The sequence below is a fragment of the Mastomys coucha genome, unplaced genomic scaffold, assembly GCF_008632895.1.
Source record: "Mastomys coucha isolate ucsf_1 unplaced genomic scaffold, UCSF_Mcou_1 pScaffold21, whole genome shotgun sequence".
NCBI classification, from domain to species: Eukaryota; Metazoa; Chordata; class Mammalia; order Rodentia; family Muridae; genus Mastomys; species Mastomys coucha.
Window position 1 is genome coordinate 98234428 of NW_022196904.1, and position 10647 is coordinate 98245074.

Sequence of the window (10647 nt, forward strand, 5' to 3'; positions counted from 1 at the left end):
AACTAGCTCTGCCGCCCTCTGCTCAGCTCGGGAGGCCGTCACCCTCAGCCTTTGAGGACTCCATCCACAAAAATCCTTCAGCCCTCCATGTTCCCCAAAATGACAGTGCTCATATGTGGCTGGAACCTGCCCCCGATCCGGCAGCTCATTTAAATAGAGCTCATCACAACAACAGTGTTGGTGGAGAAGTGAGTAGCTGCAGGGCCCTGGGGACCCCCTGTTTATACGTAGGAAGAATGATGCAATCTGGGTATCAAAATAGCAATCCAGAATGGAATAACAGGCTCCCGCAGCAGCGGTGCCTGCACAGCCGGAGCTCAAGTTGACACACTCTGTCAGTCCCACACTGCTGCAGCACGCAGATGCCAGGCACACACTCTCACCGCATCATTTTCAAAAACAGCAGGGGCCAGAGAGATCCCTCCAAGCCCCCTGCACTGCAGGAGAGTGCAGGGGGTGGGGAACCGCCAACAGGCACTAAAATCTGTCTCCTAAACACTCACCTGCTCCTGCTACTTCACCTGAAGTCCTTATCCTGTGACGTCACAGTCAGTTGCCATAGTGACCGATTGTCCGTCACAAGCAGAGGATTAGGACTTCAGATGGAGAAGACACATATTTTATGATGCACAAAGGTCCTGGCAGGTGTCCCCTGGCAGCTCTGTTCCCCGGGGAAGAGACACAGTCACACACAAGCAGAGGAAGAGGGAAGGAAAACAGGGGTGAGTTGGAGGGAAGATTTCAGGATAAGACAATACTGTGAGTAACAAGATGATTATAGCAGCACAGAGCAATCAGAGGTGAGGAGTAGCAGGGAACGCAGGAGCAGATGCTCCTGAAGGGCCTTGAATGCTAAACAAAAGATCCAGACCTTGATCTTAAGGACAGGCAGCCCAGAAAGGCTCTGAGTGGTCATAGAGGCACAGTCTATGACCAGGGACAGGGAAGATGGAGAGGAAGTTTATCCAGTTGAAGGTTAAACAAGATCCTGAATATGAGAGGACATGTCACAATGGGTCAAAAGAGTTGTTCTAAAGAGAGCAGTAGTGTGTGAGTGAAATAAGACATCAAAGGTAGCCATGGCGTGTGAGGAGTCAAGAGAATGGGCTGTTCTGACAGAGACAGAGACGGAGTAGGAAGACCGGGAGCATTACTTCCGAATCCTTTTATAAACCCTCTGTTTCCTCTGCCATCCACACCTCTGAAGATCAAACAACAGTCTGCCTTACCTGGACTTACCTGGGTTCTAAATCTGAAGTGCTTCCTAGAAATCCTGAATTTACCAAACTCAGTCTCCTGGATTCAGATACAGAACCTAGCATTTCAGCAACGTTCCCAAATCATTCTTAGACTCCCAGATGACCTTACGATCTGGAAGTAGTGGCTTGGTCAGCCATTAGTAGCCTCAGTAGTCTTTCTGCATACAATAAGTAGCCCTTGCTATACAGTTTCTGGAATTGTTTAGATAAGGGGTGTATGTGTGTGTGTGTGTGTGTGTGTGTGTGTGTATATGTGTGTGTGTGCACGCGCGCGCCTGTGTGTTTTGAGACAGAGTCTCACGTAATCCAGGTTAGTCTCAAACTTAAAATTGTACCTGAGATTGACCTTGAACTCCAGATCTTCCTGCTTCTACTTCCCAAGTGCCGGGATTAAAGACTGTGAGAGCGAACTTGTCATGCCAGAATGAACTTATTTGTTTGTTTGTTTTAGTTTGTTCGTTTTGAGACAGGGTTTCTCTATGCAAGCCTCTATCCTAGAACTTGCTATATAAACCAGATTGGCCTCAAACTCACAGAGACTCACCTGCTCTGCCTCTTGAGTATTGAGATTAAAGGAGTGTGGCCACACCACACTCAGCTCTGAATGACTTTTTAAAATAGAGATCTGATCATGCCTCACTCAACACAATGGCCCCTGCCTCTGCAAGAACAACACGAACCTATCAAGACCCCTCAGAAAAATTTCCATGCAGAATCCCATTTTTCCCCTTCAAGGTTTCTTTATTCTAGACAAAGTTAACTCTCTCAGGTCCTGTTTACCTCTGGGCTTCTCCATGGGCTTCAATCTAACATTACTTCTAACCTCCAATTTTCAAACATATTTTTCTATCCTGAGTGGCTCCTGCATAGCAATTTCTACTTGATGCCATCAATGGATTCGAACCACCAATTTTTCCAATGCCTAAAACCATGGTCATAATTGCAGCCTGCCTGGTTTTGTTTTTTGTTTGTTTTGTGGTTTTGTTTTGTTTGCAGTTCTTTGGCTGGTTGGTTAGTTCTTGGGTTTTCTTTTTTCTTTTTTTTTCTTTTTTTTTTTTTTGACGGGGTATAAATACAGTCAATAAAATAGCTTCTTGAAGAGAGAAATGTAGATCAGTACTTTCCTAATGTGCAGTTGACCCTGGGTTCAGTCCCCAGCTCTAGGTAAGCACTTGGTAAGTCAGTGGAGCAATCCCAGCACTTTAGGTGGAGGCAGAAGATAAGAAGTTCAAAGTCATCCTCAGCTACTTAGGGAGTTTAAGGACAGCCTGAGTTACAGAGACCCCATTTCAAAAAGAAGGGTTGAGTGAAGTAGGAAAGGAAAAAAGAAAAGGAGGGAGGGAGGGAGGGAGAGAGGGAGGGAGGGAGGACGGAAGGAAGATTTCTTAGAACACACACAGGGCCTTTGGTTTCCATGCTGATCATGGCTGCTATTCTGCTACAGGGTCAGAGTTGAGTGACTGTGAAAGAGACTTTATGACTGGCAAAACCAAAACCACCATCTGTCCCTTTCAGATTAAAAGAAGCTTACCCCTGCTTCACAACATCCGCTCAGTCCTCCACACTGATATACAATTCTGATTATGGGGTCTGCTTCTTGCTAAACTCACTCCGGTGAGCTATGGTTCACATGGGAGTCAAGCCTTCAAACATGAATAAGATGTTACTACACAGAAGGGAGACCTGAAGTCTGAAAATGAGGGGCCTTTAGGACATGCAGAGGAATATAGGAAAAGAGGCTATAAGCTTAATACGAAGGAAAACTAGGAAGAGCCTTGAAGGCCCAGAGCCTTCTATTCTGAACTGCAACCAATGCTAAGTCTCTGTTTTCTTTTCCTTCTATTTCTTTCCATGGCCCTGGGGATTGTGCCTGGGGCCTTGCACATGCTAAGATTGTCCCTTTACTGGGTTAGATACCTAACTTTCTTGTTACTTTTCATTTACCAACAGAGTTTCACTAGCCTTGAATTCCCCCTCTGGTCCATTCAAGTCTTTGACTCTTCAATCCTTTTGCCTGGATCTCCTGAGTAGCTGAGATTACAGGCCTGGGCCACTAGGCCCAGTTTATAATTCAGAGTCTTTAGGTAGCCAATAGTACAGGCCTAGAGTTAGAAGATGTGATCAAGTTCAAAGTAGAGGGTTTGGAAGCATAACACCGAACAACAGGATAAATATCATTGCAGGAAATAAGGTGTACTGGCTGGTTTTGTGTGCCAACTTGACACAGGCTGTATCATTGCAGGAAATAAGGTGTACTGGCTGGTTTTGTGTGCCAACTTGACACAGGCTGGAGTTATCACAGAGAAGGGAGCTTCAGTTGGGGAAGTGCCTCCATGAGATCCAGCTGTGGGGCATTTTCTCAATTAGTGACCAAGGGGGTAGGGCCCCTTGTGGGTGGTGCCATCCCTGGGCTGGAAGTCTTGGGTTCTATAAGAGAGCAGACTGAGCAAGCCAGAGGAAGCAAGCCAGTAAGGAACATCCCTCCATGGCCTCTGCACCAGCTCCTGCTTCCTGACCTGCTTAAGTTCCAGTCCTGACTTCCTCTGGTGATGAACAGCCATGTGGAAGTAAGCTAAATAAACCCTTTCCTCCCCAACTTGCTTCTTGGTCATGATGTTTGTGCAGGAATAGAAACCCTGACTAAGACATAAGGTAAGCTAGGACTACCCAGGAACTAGGAAGCAGGGCCAGCAGCTGGTCTGAAGCGAGATCCACAGTCTAAGCCTGATGGCCAGGTGGCCGGCTGAGGGCAGAGGTGAATGTACGACGTGTCTGGCCCTTGGCCTTCACAGCTTCATTTTCTGATGAAGCATCTGGTTATGATGCCCACTTTCTAAATCAAGAAAATATCCACAATAGATGCAAATGCAAATGCTAAGACTGCGCTGACACATTTGGTAGACCCTCGCTGACCCAGTGGTACCTCTGTCTCTTTTCACACAAAAATCTAGGACTTGATATAAAGGAGGCTATACAGACACACTCCCTGCAAGGCCACTGAGCCCACTGACCAGGCTTTGAAAGGAGGTCCATAGGGAGTTCCAGGCAGCACCCTGCTATAGATCTGCAGCTTCTGCAGCCTGCAAGCCCAAACAAGCCCAGCATTGTCAGGTAAGGGAGTTGGATCTGACTCTCTGGCTCGGCAAACGACCGAGCATGTGACCCTCAGCAGTTTTCCAGGCCCTTCCTGTACTCCTGATGCCCCATCTGTGAAGTAGCCGGGTAGAGATGAACTCTAAGGGCTTTGTCTGCTGTCCGGCCTCGACAGCACTTAGGCACAACTAGTCCCCCATTCCGTGGAAGATCCAGTGACAAGCAGTCCCTCCAAAACTGCCTGTCAATCACTGCTACTTTGAACTTCCTCCCTCTGCAAATCTTTCCAGCTATAGTTTCCCAGGTGCAGCAAGCACATCCCCCCAAACACGGACCTACCTCTTTCCAACCGCCAGGGGAATTGCTCTCCCAGTAACAGGGACTGTTCAGAGGTGCCAACGTTACTCCTAGGGCCCCAGAGAGCCAATTAAGGTGAGGAAACTGCTCTTGAACTGAAAAGCCACACTGCTGACAGGGCTCCAGAGCTCTAGTTTTTGCACCTGCTACACACCATGGCTCCATCCAGGTCAGCAGCCCACCCTCCACCTGGGAGACCTGGGGTACTGTCTGCCTCAGACCCCATCCGTTTGGACATGCTTTTTAACATGCGTACTCAAAACTCAAGCAGCAGTCAGCTGCCTCCCAGGCTGCTGCAGCCAGTTCTGCTGTCTCCCATCCTCACCAAGGGCCATTAGAGCCCCTCCAGCTGAGCTGCTCATTAAGATTAGAGTCATTTCCCTCACTGACTCTGAAGTTGTAGCATCTTGCATCACTTCCCTTTCTCTCTGTCCTCCCAAAGCCCCCAAGGCCAGCCCACCAAGGAACAGCGATTACTCCCCCTTTCAGCATTAGCAGCATACAAGGAATATGCTGTTACCCTTAACTCCCTTCAGGAACTATGGGGCTATCTGCAGTGGTTATTTGGAGTTCAAAGAGTTTGTCAGGCTCAACCTTGAAAGCCAGAGAGGATCTGGGACTGCCCAGTCTATCAGTGCTAGAGTCTGAATGAGCACCAGAGATGTGAGTTCCAGGTCAGAGATCTTCCTACATCTCATGCTGTCTTCTCCTTTGAAAATCAGAAAAGTAAGATTCTAAGCAGGTAGCTTCTAAAATCTGGATATGAAAACCAGTCTCTCAGTCACAAATTAACTTAGTTTCTTTGAACAGAAAAAAGTAATGTTCCTTTTACTCACACGGGGAAGGAAATGCCCAGTTAGTTACCCAACCTGGCCTAAAGCAGAAACTAAAACCAGCAGAAGCTTCAGCATCTCGAAGTTAGAGCTAGGAGTTGGTGAATGTCGGTTGTAGCGGTACTCCTGCGAGCCAGCTGAATTTACCCTAAGTACTCAGTAGACAGCTTTCCAGGCGGAGTCTGACCCTGGACTACTCTCCTGACAGTCTTAGAGTAAGCACAGAGGCTCTTCCACTCAGGATGGACTTTCTAGTCTAATAACTCATTGTAAGTTGAAAACATCATACATGAACCCAGGTGACGGCATGTACCTTTAATCTCAGCACTCAGGAAGCAGAGGGAGTTCTCTAAGTTCGAGGCCAGCCTGGTCTACAGAGTGAGTTCCCGGATCTCTAGGGTTATACAGAGAAACCCTGTCTAAAAAAAGAGGAGGAGGAGGAAGACAAGGAGGATGAAGAGGAGGAAGAAGAGGAGGAGGATTTGGAAGGAGAAGAGGAAGAGGAAGAGGAGGAGGAGGAGGAGGAGGAGGAGGAGGAGGAGGAGGAAGAAAAAGAGGAAAACGAAATGGGAAGATGCATCCAGCTCTTTTAGCCTAGTGAACATCATAGCTTGGCTTGGCCAACCTCAAACACGCTTGAGATACTGGCATGAGCCTTGAGTTGGGCAATATCACCTAACACTAACACTGGTTTTATACAGTATTCAGTGTCTCATGTAGATAAAGAACTTTCTGACTCCCAGCAGGGTTCTCATTGTATGAGTAGATACCTTCCTAGTATCCAGTCTGTCTGCAGTCTACAGCACCAGGCACCACACTGCATGGCCTAGCCATTATGCACACATCAATTCCTGCCTTTAGTCTCCATTAGTAGCCTTTAAATATCTTGTCCAGCAGTGAAGGTGGCACACCTTTCTATTCCCAACACTCAAGAAGGTAGAGACAAGAGTATCAGAGGTCCAAGGTCATCCATAGCTACATAGTTCAAGAGCAGCCTGAGTTGTCCCTCCCTGCCCCAACCTGTCTCAACAAATAAAAGTATACACTCGTTAGTCTGCAGGTGTTTTAACTACCTTATAAAACATTAGATTTAGAACAGGTAACATAGGCATAAAAGTTCAGTACAGTATGTGCCAGAGTGTTTGATGCTTTGTAACTGCAGAAAAGAACAGGGTCAAGAGTGAAGAGAGTGTGCCTTTACAGGCTGGAGTCACAAGAGGTCACACTACTCAGCTAATGAGTGTTCATTTACGTCCAGGGCCCACAGCACATTTTGCTGGCTGTGGTGTGGCATAATCAGAAAGTACAATCCACTGGATGAGAACATGCCCACCTGATACAGCGCCGAAGAGCCAGTGTAGAACAACAGCTGGACAGACCCCCAAGTCCAGGCAAAGACCTTTTTTCATTCAACAAGATGACTTCTTGCTCTGCTCAGCAATAGGAGAAACACTCACTAAGATGGACTTGTTCCTGTACAATGCGACACCATCTGGCTGGAGGCAGAGACCTTGGGAACCTATTTATCCATGGCCTCTGTTCCTCCCCCTAACATCCCTCTAGCTGTTACCACATTTTACTTAAAAACAAACCCGGTAGAAGGGGATAAACCTCCTAGAGTGTTGGAGACCCTGCAGGATAAAATGGCAGAGTTGTGAGCTTTTTCCAAAGTACCAGGAACCAAGAGCTGGAGGGATATCTCAGCAGTTAAGAGCACTGACTGTTCTTCCAGAGGTCCTGAGTTCAAATCCCAGCAACCACATGGTGGCTCACAACCATCTGTAATGGGGTCTGATTCCCACTTCTAGCATGTCTGAAGACAGCTACAGTGTACCCATATACATTAAATAAATAAATAAATAAATATTAAAAAAAAAGACAACAGGAACCAAGCACAATTTCAAAAACTATGCCTGGGGATTCAGGTTCAAATATGGCATTTGGCACAAGCATTGCCAGAGAGGAGATGTCAGCTCTGCCTTTCCCCAGACAGCTCGCTTGGATGACACTCTTTAGGCCTTACAAGGCATTTAGTGATCAACATAACACCCAACAGTCCCAAGCACACAGCCAGCCTCCGATTCACCGCTCCCAGGCGCGAGCATTAAGCAATCTGTTTACTGATTCATTTTCAATTAGAATAACAGCTCCTTGGAGCAGCGGGTCTTTCTTTTCACCTCTATACTGTAAATGGCACAGGGCCTGGCACACAGCAGTCAATGTATACCTGTGCAGGAGATCGATACAAACCAACAAACACTGCAGCACATAGTCTTAGTAACTCCAAGTAATAAAGAGAAAATGATTTCCATCTTTTACCCACAAATGCAAATATGTAAAGTAACAATGACCATATCACAAGAATATAAGATGCAGGCTGGAGAGATGACTTGGGGATTAAGAGCACTGGCTGCCCTTACAGAAGACCCAGTTCAGTTCCCAGCACCCTCACTGGATGGCTCACAACTGCTTGTAACTCCAGTTCGAGGACATCTGATACCCTCTTCTGACCCCTGTAGGCTCCTGCACACATGTAGAATACACACATACTCAGGCATACAAACACATACATAATTTCTAATTATTTTTAAAATACCAACAAAACCACATATATAATTGATTGCCTTTCTATTTCTGAATTAAGTGTCCTTATATCTATAGGCCTTTCCCTCCATTTTAGTTTGACTCAGCCTAGATATCAGCATTTTTCATTATTTCTTAGTGCCTTACTATATTAGTTTTATGTATATGTCCTCATTTAGTTTTTGTAACTATTAGTCAGGGTTCTCTAGAGTCAAAGAGCATATGGAATGTCTTTCTATATTGAGGGACTGTATTGTGATGACTTATAGTCTATAGTCTAACTCCCCAACAATGGTCAACTGTGAGCTGGAAGTCCAAAAATCTAGAAGTTGCTCAGTCCCACAAGGTTTGTTGTTTCAGCTGGTCTTCCATAGAAGTAGGTTCCAACAGATGTGCTGGCAAGTAAGTGCAAACTTCGAAGAGGGAATCTTCCTCCTCCCAACGTCCTTATGTAGGTCTCCAGCAGAAGGTATGGCCTAGATCAGAGGCGTGTACCACCACACCTGGATCTGGGACTTGCTTTGTTGAAGGCTGACCTTGAACTCAGAGATCTCTTTGCCTTAGTCTCCTGGGATTAAAGGCCTGTACTACCTTGCCTGGGCCTAAACGGTTCATAGCCACTTTGCCTCAAGATCTCCATGCCAAGATCCAGGTCAGAAACTTGTATCTTCTAGCCTCTAGATCTAGATCACAGGTGAGTCCTCCAATTCTGGATCATAATTCATTCCAGATATAATCAAGTTGACAACCAAGAATAGCCATTTCAGTAACATTCCTATGAGCTATTTTCTACTGTCATTATATAGGCAAAAACAAACAAACAAGCAAAAGACTTCAAGCACAGAGAACCCCTCATTCAAGAAATGGATGGTGTACAACAGTGGAGACCATTGCAGAAAACCACAACCCATGAAAATGCAGTGAACACGTGACTGTGTGGTACCCAGACCCAGCTGATACACCTACAACACACTCCTGCACCTAGAGCTCAGGAACCACAACAAAAAGAAGGTGGAAAGATTGTAAGAGCCAGAGGAAGAGGAAGCTTGCTGGGAGATTTCATCTCCTAAAAATTGTCAGAGTAGGAACCCAGGAAGTCTCATCAATACCACACCTAAACAAGACCTGAACAAAGACCACACTAATAGATGTGCTAACTAGGAACAGGGATGTCTCACCAGGCCCCAACCCTAGACAAAGAACTACAGGCAACCAAGGAATGCTAAGAGTGATCTCCCCTAGGGATGAAACCTCCAATATTATCCAATAACAAAATGGTCAGCCTTGAAAATATATACACATAAGTAACATATGGACTAATCAGGTTATATTTATATGTTTAGAAATTATAGATAGAAAGAAATAGGGAGAGAACATAATTAAAGAAATTAATGACTAATTATGTTATATTTCTATATTTAGGAATTAGAAATGGATGGATGGATGGATGGATTGAGGGATGGATGGATGGATAGACAGATAGCAATAATTAAAGAAAATGAGGCCATGGATTTGAAAGGAAACAAGTAAAGTACAAAGGAATGGTTGGAGGGAAGAAATTATGTAATTCTGTTTTAATTTCAAAAAATTTTAAAAATATTTTTAAAAATTAAGTCTGGAGAGATGATTCAGTGGTTGAGAACACTGGCTGCTCTTCCAGAGGACCTGGGTTCAATTCCCAACACCCACATGGCAGCTTACAACTGTCTGTAACTCCAGTTCCAAGGGATCTGACACCCTCACACAGACATACATGCAGGTAAAACACTGCATGATACACATAAAATAAAAATAAGCAAATAATTTTTAAAAAGAAAAAGAAATGAAATTTAAATCCAGAATTTAAAAGAATAAATGAAGACAGAGGAGGAGAAGAATGAAGAGGAAGATGAAGAGGAGGAGGACGAGGACGAGGAGAAGGAAAAAAAGAAATGGAGTAAGTAAGTTTCCCAAGTCACACAATCAGTAAGTGGCAGGCAGATCCAGATGGACACTCAGAGACCCACACGTGCTAACATCAAATCTTAGATTGTGATTCTTCATAGTACTTAGAATAATTAGGAAAACATTATGACTGTAATAATTGTTAATACAAATGTGCTAATTTTATATTTTTTGTTGGTTTTTTTTTTCTTTTTAAAACAGGGTCCCACTATGTAACTATGACTGGTTGGAGCTCCCTATGTAGACCAGGCTGTTCTCAAACTCACAAAGATCCACCTGTTTCCTACCTCCCAAGTGCTGGAATTAAAGGTGTGCACCATTGCTCCTAGACAATGTTCTAACTTTAGTTTTAAAAGGTCATTGAGACAAAAAAAAAAAAATGTTATTGAGACATGTCAGTTCACACTGAAAACCTTAAATAAAATCAAAGACCCAAGAAATAAAGCTATACAGTTCTTAGAAGAAAAATAGAAAGCTTTTATCATATTGGATATGGTGATGATTTCTTAGAAATGAAAACAAAGGCATAAGCAACAAAAGAAAGTCAGTTAGATTTCATCATAATCAAAAACTGGTGC

General features: G+C 44.7%; 1 protein-coding gene across 5 annotated transcripts in view; it reads right to left on the reverse strand.

Annotated features, from left to right (window-relative positions):
• The window catches only part of Trim66 (tripartite motif containing 66), a 64373-nt gene that overhangs the window by 39933 nt on the left and 13793 nt on the right, over positions 1-10647 (reverse strand). The gene's annotated exons all lie outside the window — the stretch shown is intronic.